The following is a 10,000-nucleotide window of genomic DNA, read 5'->3' as shown; positions in this document are numbered from 1 at the left end:
TGCAAAGCGTTAGCACTCGTTAGCTTGTCATTAGCGTTTTCATTCGAACCTATCGCTGTTTTCTTTTCTCCTCTCCCTCGCTCCAGTTTTTCACAAGTTCATCAAACAACCGCAGTAAGAATTTTCATCAAGCACGGTGAGTAATGGCTTCTCCTATCATTGTTTCTTGCACCTCTTGCCACATGTACAGTTTATCTATCTCTGTCGCTGATGAGGGATTCACATGTGATAAATGCAGGGAAATAGTTAGGATGACAGAGAAGATTTCAGAATTAGAGACACGCATCCAAACTTTAATTGAGGACAGTAAGAATGTTAGGGCTCTAGATACGGCTTTGGATGCGTCTAGCTCAGGGATTCCTGTACATTGTTCGGTTCCGGAAACAGAGCCCCAGCAGCAGGGCAACTGGGTGACGGTGAGGCAGCGTAGTCGTGGGTCAAAACACCGCTCTTCTGTTCCGATCAAAACATTAAACAGGTTCTCCCCACTCAGTGATGCACCCACTGAGAAACCTGATGAAAGTGCTCTAGTTATTGGTGATTCTATTGTACGGAACGTGAATATAGAGACACCAGCCACCATAGTCAAATGTTTACCGGGAGCCAGAGCGCCTGACATCTTGGCAAATTTACAAGTGCTGGCTAATTCTAAACGTAAATACAGTAAGATTGTTATTCATGCCGGCGCTAATGAAATTCGACTTCGCCAGTCGGAGATCACTAAAAATAACATTAAAGAGGTGTGTGAACTTGCAAGCATGATGTCAGACACTGTAATATGCTCTGGTCCCCTCCCTGCTTACCGTGGTGATGAGATGCATAGCAGATTGTCATCACTCAATGGCTGGATGTCTAAGTGGTGCCCACAGAATAACATAGGTTTCATAGACAATTGGACGAGCTTTTGGGGCAGACCTGACCTGTTTAAAAGAGATGGTCTTCATCCCTCCTGGGGTGGCGCCACTCTTCTCTCTATAAATATGGCAAATAGTCTTAGTGTTTATACTTGACTAACTGGGGCCCAGGTCAGGAAGCAGACAAACTGGCTAAACCGACCGTCTGCTAGCTGCCTCCCGTCACAGAGGTCAGTTAATTCTCAGCACATAGAGACTTTTTCACCTAGATATCACACTATAGAGACTGTGTCTGTTCCCCGAACTAGAAAATACAAAAAACGTCCAAACCAAGTTAAGATTAACAATTTAATTGAGGTTCAACAAATAAAAAACAGAAGCAATATGGATAAACAAATGATAAAGCTTGGCTTATTGAATATCAGATCCCTTTCTACGAAAACACTTTTTGTAAATAATATGATCACTGATCATAATATAGATGTACTCTGTTTGACAGAAACCTGGCTAAAACCTGATGATTACATTATTTTAAATGAGTCCACCCCCCAAGATTACTGTTATAAACATGAGCCACGTCTAAAAGGCAAAGGTGGAGGTGTTGCTTCAATTTATAACAACGTTTTCAGGATTTCTCAGAGGGCAGGCTTCAAGTATAACTCATTTGAAGTAATGGTACTTCATATAACATTATCCAAAGAAACAAATGTTAATGATAAATCCCCTGTTATGTTTGTACTGGCTACTGTATACAGGCCACCAGGGCACCATACAGACTTTATTAAAGAGTTTGGTGATTTTACATCCGAGTTAGTTCTGGCTGCAGATAAAGTTTTAATAGTTGGTGATTTTAATATCCATGTTGATAATGAAAACGATGCATTGGGATCAGCATTTATAGACATTCTGAACTCTATTGGTGTTAGACAACACGTTTCAGGACCTACTCATTGTCGAAATCATACTCTAGATTTAATACTGTCACATGGAATTGATGTTGATGGTGTTGAAATTATTCAGCCAAGTGATGATATCTCAGATCATTATTTAGTTCTTTGCAAAATTCATATAGCCAAAATTGTAAATTCTACTTCTTGTTACAAGTATGGAAGAACCATCACTTCTAACACAAAAGACTGCTTTTTAAGTTATCTTCCTGATGTATCCAAATTCCTTAGCATATCCAAAACCTCAGAACAACTTGATGATGTAACAGAAACTATGGACTCTCTCTTTTCTAGCACTTTAAATAAAGTTGCTCCTTTACGCTTAAGGAAGGTTAAGGAAAACAGTTTGACACCATGGTATAATGAGCATACTCGCACCCTAAAGAGAGCAGCCCGAAAAATGGAGCGCAGCTGGAGGAAAACAAAACTAGAGGTATTTCGTATTGCTTGGCGGGAAAGTAACATATCCTACAGAAAAGCATTAAAAACTGCTAGATCCGATTACTTTTCTTCTCTTTTAGAAGAAAACAAACATAACCCCAGGTATTTATTCAATACAGTGGCTAAATTAACGAAAAATAAAGCCTCAACAAGTGTTGACATTTCCCAACACCACAGCAGTAATGACTTTATGAACTACTTTACTTCTAAAATCAATACTATTAGAGATAAAATTGCAACCATTCAGCCGTCAGCTACAGTATCACATCAGACAGTGCACTATAGATCCCCTGAGGAACAGTTCCACTCATTCTCTACTATAGGAGAGGAAGAATTGTATAAACTTGTTAAATCATCTAAACCAACAACATGTATATTAGACCCTATACCATCTAAGCTCCTGAAAGAGGTGCTTCCAGAAGTCATAGATCCTCTTCTGACTATTATTAATTCCTCATTGTCATTAGGACATGTCCCCAAAACCTTCAAACTGGCTGTTATTAAGCCTCTCATCAAAAAACCACAACTTGACCCCAAAGAACTAGTTAATTATAGACCAATCTCGAATCTCCCTTTTCTGTCCAAGATACTAGAAAAGGTGGTATCCACACAATTATATTCCTTCTTAGAGAAAAATGGTATATGTGAGGATTTCCAGTCAGGATTTAGACCGTATCATAGTACTGAGACTGCTCTTCTTAGAGTTACAAATGATCTGCTCTTATCATCTGATTGTGGGTGTATCTCTCTATTAGTTTTATTGGATCTTAGTGCTGCGTTTGACACAATTGACCACAACATTCTTTTGCATAGACTTGAATACTTTGTTGGCATCAGTGGAAGTGCATTAGCATGGTTTAAATCGTACTTATGACCGCCATCAGTTCGTAGCAGTGAATGAAGATGTATCCTATCGATCACAAGTGCAGTATGGAGTACCTCAAGGCTCAGTACTAGGGCCGCTACTCTTCACGCTTTATATGTTACACTTGGGAGATATCATCAGGAAACATGGTGTTAGCTTTCACTGTTATGCTGATGATACTCAGCTCTATATTTCTTCGCAGCCCGGTGAAACACACCAATTTGAAAAACTAATGGATTGCATAGTCGATATAAAAAACTGGATGACGAGTAATTCCTTACTGCTAAATTCTGAAAAAACAGAGGTGTTAATTATAGGACCTAAAAACTCTGCTTGTAATAACCTGGAACACTGTCTAAGACTTGATGGTTGCTCTGTCAATTCTTCATCATCAGTTAGGAACCTAGGTGTGCTACTTGATCGCAATCTTTCCTTAGAAAGCCACGTTTCTAGCATTTGTAAAACTGCATTTTTCCATCTCAAAAATATATCTAAATTACGGCCTATGCTCTCAATGTCAAATGCAGAAATGTTAATCCATGCATTTATGACCTCAAGGTTAGATTATTGTAATGCTTTATTGGGTGGTTGTTCTGCACGCTTAGTAAACAAACTACAGCTAGTCCAAAATGCAGCAGCAAGAGTTCTTACTAGAACCAGGAAGTATGACCATATTAGCCCGGTCCTGTCAACACTGCACTGGCTCCCTATCAAGCATCGCATAGATTTTAAAATATTGCTTATTACTTATAAAGCCCTGAATGGTTTAGCACCTCAGTATTTGAATGAGCTCCTTTTACATTATAATCCTCTACGTCCGCTACGTTCTCAAAACTCAGGCAATTTGATAATACCTAGAATATCAAAATCAACTGCAGGCGGCAGATCCTTTTCCTATTTGGCGCCCAAACTCTGGAATAACCTACCTAACATTGTTCGGGAGGCAGACACACTCTTGCAGTTTAAATCTAGATTAAAGACCCATCTCTTTAACCTGGCATACACATAACATACTAATATGCTTTTATTATCCAAATCCGTTAAAGGATTTTTAGGCTGCATTAATTAGGTAAACCGGAACCGGAAACACTTCCCATAACAACCTATGTACTTGCTACATCATTAGAAGAATGGCATCTACGCTAATATTTGTCTGTTTCTCTCTTGTTCCGAGGTCACCGTGGCCACCAGATCCAGTCTGTGTCCAGATCAGAGGGTCACTGCAGTCACCCGGATCCAGTACGTATCCAGACCAGATGGTGGATCAGCACCTAGAAAGGACCTCTACATCCCTGAAAGACAGCGGAGACCAGGACAACTAGAGCCCCAGATACAGATCCCCTGTAAAGACCTTGTCTCAGAGGAGCACCAGGACAAGACCACAGGAAACAGATGATTCTTCTGCACAATCTGACTTTGCTGCAGCCTGGAATTGAACTACTGGTTTCGTCTGGTCAGAGGAGAACTGGCCCCCCAACTGAGCCTGGTTTCTCCCAAGGTTTTTTTTCTCCATTCTGTCACCGATGGAGTTTCGGTTCCTTGCCGCTGTCGCCTCTGGCTTGCTTAGTTGGGGACACTTCATCTACAGCGATATCGTTGACTTGATTGCAAATAAATGCACAGACACTATTTAACTGAACAGAGATGACATAACTGAATCCAATGATGAACTGCCTTTAACTCTCATTTTTGCATTATTGACACTGTTTTCCTAATGAATGTTGTTCAGTTGCTTTGACGCAATGTATTTTGTTTAAAGCGCTATATAAATAAAGGTGACATTGACATTGACAACGACTACACTGAAAGAAACAAAGAAATGGACAATGGAAAGGATAAAGATGACAAAGAAACATGGGCAATGGTTGCCACAAGGAGAAAGAAGAATGGAATGGATGCAAGGAGTAGAGGAACAGACGAGCTATATACAAGTCAAGGTAAACAAACAAGCAATTATACTGATGGAAGACGAGAAGCAGTTCAAAGAAATGAGACAATGAAAAAGATAAAAAGCCAATCGAAATATCAGAGAGACTACAAAAAAGAAGCAACGCTAACAATGACTGTTAATGATCCAGAGAAAATATCTGTGATGATGATAATAAAGGCAGTGGAAGAGAAAACTGGATTTGGAAAGCTGTATGGACTGAGGAAAAAAAGTAATTTTGACTATGAACTAACCATGGAGAATGAGATGGATTGTGATAAGCTAATAGATGGACTACTGATTGATGGACAGTTTTGTGAGATCAAAAAACTATGTAAAACTGAAAGAATGGTCTCTTTTTTGCTTTTGCCAAACTACATAAAAGATGATGAAATCGTTCAAAAACTGGTGGATTGGGGTGTAAATTCTATTCTCCCATTAAGAAGGAGATATTATCCTGGCACCACTGTTGCAGATGGAACAAGGTTTTTAAGAGTAAGATTCCCACAGGACATTGTGACTCTGCCATACAATGTGAGATTTGACACAGAGGAGGGACCAAAATACTTCAGGGTAATTCATGACGGCCAGCTAAAGACTTGCAGAATATGTGCAAGCACAGAGCATGAAAAAAAGGACTGTCCTCAATATACCTGCAGAGAATGTCAGGAACAGGGGCATTTTGCTCGGGACTGCCAAGCCCCGCGGTGCCAAAGCTGTGAAAAGACATGGATGAGGTGTACGTGTGAATCTGAAGAGGAGGACAATGCAGAAATGGAGATAGAGGTGCAGGAGCACATGGAGGAGACAAGCAGAAATAGAAGGAAAGATGAAACACAGGAGGTGAATGGGATTTCAGATGATTTAAGTAAGCAAGGAAAGGAGGACTCCACGAGGAGAGAGGACAACGCAGATAAAGAAATTGAAGTGCATATAATGGAGACTGAGACACATCAAACTGTTGCTAATGATGGACAAATGAAAGAAAAGGAATGTGCAACAACGAGTGAAATTGCAGCTGGGTGGAATAAAGAGGACGTAAGTGATGAGGAAACTGATGAAATTAACCTTGAGCTTGAAAGCAGAATATCGGACATTATGAACAGAAGACGTAAAATGTTAAGAGTACCGGAAATACATATTAAACAAGTATTAAAGAAACAAAAGTTAAGAAGAGAAGACAGAGCAAGGCTAAATGAAGATAAAGTAGATCTAAATTCCTAGATATTAAGAGAGACCGCATATGTATGATGGGTTGTTTTGGTTTGTTTTTTTTCTTTTATTTCATTATGAGTAATTTATGTTTGGTCTCCATTAATGTTAGAGGGTTGTCATCTAAGCTGAAGTTTGAAAATATAATGAATTTAACAAAACAAAGTGATATTTTATGTATACAAGAGACTGGATGGAATGAAACAATAGTTAATGATTTTAAAAAATGTTGGGATGGAGAAATATGGTACAGTAATGACTTAAATAAGAAAAAAGGCTTGGCAATACTAATTAGAAGGGGAGTAGTAGAATCAACGAATGTTTTATTTAAAGATAACAATGGCAGGATTTTAACTGTTAAAATTATGGATAGGGGAGAAGAAATAACAATATGTAATATACATGCTCCAAATGAAGATATGGAAAGAGTTACTTTTTTTAAAGAATTGAGTGTTTTGATTAATGGATGGAAGAATGTCATTGTTATAGGAGATTTTAATACTGTTTTAGAAAGAATAGATGTTGAAGATTTTATGGTGTATAGAGCTGATGTTGGAAGAAAAGAATTGAAATGTATGATGGCTGAACATAAATTTGTAGATGTATGGAGAGATAGAAACAGAGTCAAAAGAGAATATTCGAGAAGACAGTGGGTTAATACAATTTTAAAACAAAGCAGAATAGATTTCATTTTATGTGACAGAAGATTTGAGCATTTTATTTCAAAAGTTTTTTATAAAATGTATAGCGGGAGTGATCATGATTTTTTATACGTAATGATGGATTTTAGTGGAGTTGAGAGAGGACCAGGTGTATGGGTGGTTAATACACAGCTTTTAAAGAACGAATTGTATAAAATGGAAATGGAAAATCTAATTATTAATAGCGTAGATGATGTTTTATATGATGAAGCAATATGTGTGTGGTGGGACAATATAAAATCAGATATCAAAGGTTTTTCTATTGAATGTTCTAAAAAAATACAGAAAGCAAAAAGAGCTAAAGAAAGGGAACTAAATAAAGAATGGGAAAATGAAATGAAAAAGATAACTGAAGGAAATACGGATATTAGGAAAATAGTAATATTGGAAGAGAAACTCAAAAAAGTGGAAGAGGACAAATGTGTGGGTGCTAGAATAAGAAGTAAGATAAGGAATACAGTGGAAGGGGAAAGAAGTACAAAGTGTTTCTATGATGCAGAAAAGACTAGACAAAAAGCTGATTTTAATAAAGAATGTTTCAATGGAAGGTAAAAATATAAAAGATAAAGAAGGGATTTTAAAAGCGGTGAAGGATTTTTTTGGTGTTTTATTTAAGAAAAAGGGAGTTAATGAGGAGGATGAAGTATTTTTGTTAAATCAAATCAAAGTTAAAGTAAAAGAGGATGATAAAAAAATGTGTGATAGTGATTAAACAGAAGAGGAGATAAACGAAGCTATAATGAAATTAAGTAATGGGAAAAGTCCTGGTTTATCATCTGAATTTTATAAGGTTTTTAAAGATGTTTTAATACCTATTTTGAAAGATCTTTTCATAGCCATTTTTAAGAATGGACAATTGAGTGAGAGTATGAAGAAGGGCATGATTAAAATAATTTATAAAAAGAAAGGGAATAAAGATGATTTGCAAAATTACAGACCATTAAGTATGCTCAACACAGATTATAAAATATTAGCCAAGATTTTAGCGAATAGACTTAAAAAAGTAGTTCCCCACATTACGACTAATCAAGCATATGGCGTATTAGGAAGAGATATAGTGGATACAGTAACAAGCATTAGAGATTTAATTTGGTACATAAAAGAGAAAAAGAGTGATGGTTTTTTAATCAGTATAGATCTAGAAAAGGCATTTGACAGAGTTGAGCACAAATATTTATTTGATTTAATTCAACAGTTTGGTTTTGGTAATAATTTTATAAAGTGGATGAAATGTTTTCATACAGATATTTTTAGCTGTTTTAAAATAAATGGTTTTTTAACAGACTTCATAGGAATATCTAGATCTATAAGACAAGGATGTCCCTTATCAGCTTTATTATATACTTTAGTTGCTGAACCGTTAGGTTTAGCAATAAATGGAGAAAAAGAAATAAAAGGTTTTTTAATAGAAGACAATGTAATAGAACAAAAATTGTTTCAGTATGCAGATGATACTACTCTGATTTTAAAAGATTTTAATAGTGCTGAAAAAGCTATGGGAATTATTGATAAATACTGTCGAGGTTCGGGTGCAAAAGTAAATAAGGAAAAAAGCGAATACATTAAGATTGGAAAAGTGGACATTTCAAAAAGAAATTGGCAGTTAAAAGAACAAAAAAATAATATAAAAATTTTAGGCATTACACTTGGATATGATGAAATTAAAACTAGAGAAATAAATTGGGACGAAACTGTAAACAAAATGGAAAAAAGATTAAATTTTTGGAAACAGAGAGTACTGTTTCTAAAAGGGAAGGTACTTGTCTTGAATTCTCTTTTTTTATCCAAAATGTGGTATGTTTTAAGTGTCGTTAGTTTACCAATTTGGGTATATAAGAGAATAAAAACTATGATTTTAAAGTTTCTTTGGGATGGAAAGGTGGAAGATGGAGGATTAGGACTAATAGATCCATGGCTGAGAATGAAAAGCATGAGAATTAAAACAGTAAAAAAGTTTTTTAACAAAGACAACATTCCATGGAAAAGTGTCATGAATTATGTTATTAATAAATGCGGACAAATAGGAGATGATTTTTTATGGATGGCTTTTAAGGATAATATGATAGAAAATATACCAGAGTTTTATAAGGAATTGTTGAGAAGTTGGAAAATGTTTTATGATAATGTGTACGTAGAGATTAAAGGGAGAAAACAGTACCTACAGCAACCCCTATTTTTAAATCAAAATAATAAAAGCAAAAAGCACATGTTTTATGAAAACTGGTACGCAGTAGGTTTTAGACAAATAAAAGACATTTTATATGAAGTGAAACCTGGATTTTTACCTACACAAGCAATAATTGATTCACTTGAGGAAAGAGAAGATATAGAAAACAAAGGGAAAATTGAAGAACAATATACAAAATTAAAATTAGCATTGCCAGAACATTGGATTAAAAATATTGAGGATAATGAAAAAGAAACTGAGAATGAGAAACCAAAGGTTTTTTTAAAAGCAGGGGATGATAAGATTGTTTTTAATGATTGTGTCATTAAGATGTTTTATACCTGTTTAAGTAAGACTGTTTTTGTAAAGCCTAAAGCAATAGAATATTGGGAAAAGTTATTTGACAATTTTGATGCTTCGAATATATGGAAAAATGTAAGATTGAATTTTAAAAGTCCGGTTTTGGAAAATTTAGATTTTTTATTAAGACACAATTGTGTGATGACAGAAATGATTTTAAGTAAAATTGGGTTAGCGCAAGATGAAATGTGCAAAGTGTGTTTGGAGAAAAAGGAAGGTGTATTACATTTATTTTTAAAATGCAGAAAGTTAAGTGATTTTATAGAAATGTTAAAAAAGATGGAATGTGATTTTCTGTATAATGACAACATTACTTTGGAAGAATGGGATACATTGCTTTTATTTGGCTTCAATGGAAGGACAAAAAATAACTATGCTCTTAATTTTACGTTAACGCTTGCAAGATTTGCAATATGGAGAAGGAGAAATATAATGAAACAAAAGAAAAAAGAAATAGCGATAAAGTTATTATATAAACAGATCATGATGGAGGAAATACAAGTCTTATATGACTATTGCAAAATGC

This window comes from Carassius carassius, chromosome 9 (genome assembly GCF_963082965.1).
Source record: "Carassius carassius chromosome 9, fCarCar2.1, whole genome shotgun sequence".
NCBI classification, from domain to species: Eukaryota; Metazoa; Chordata; class Actinopteri; order Cypriniformes; family Cyprinidae; genus Carassius; species Carassius carassius.
The sequence above is the reverse complement of the archived record's forward strand: the minus strand, read 5'-3'. Positions refer to the sequence as shown.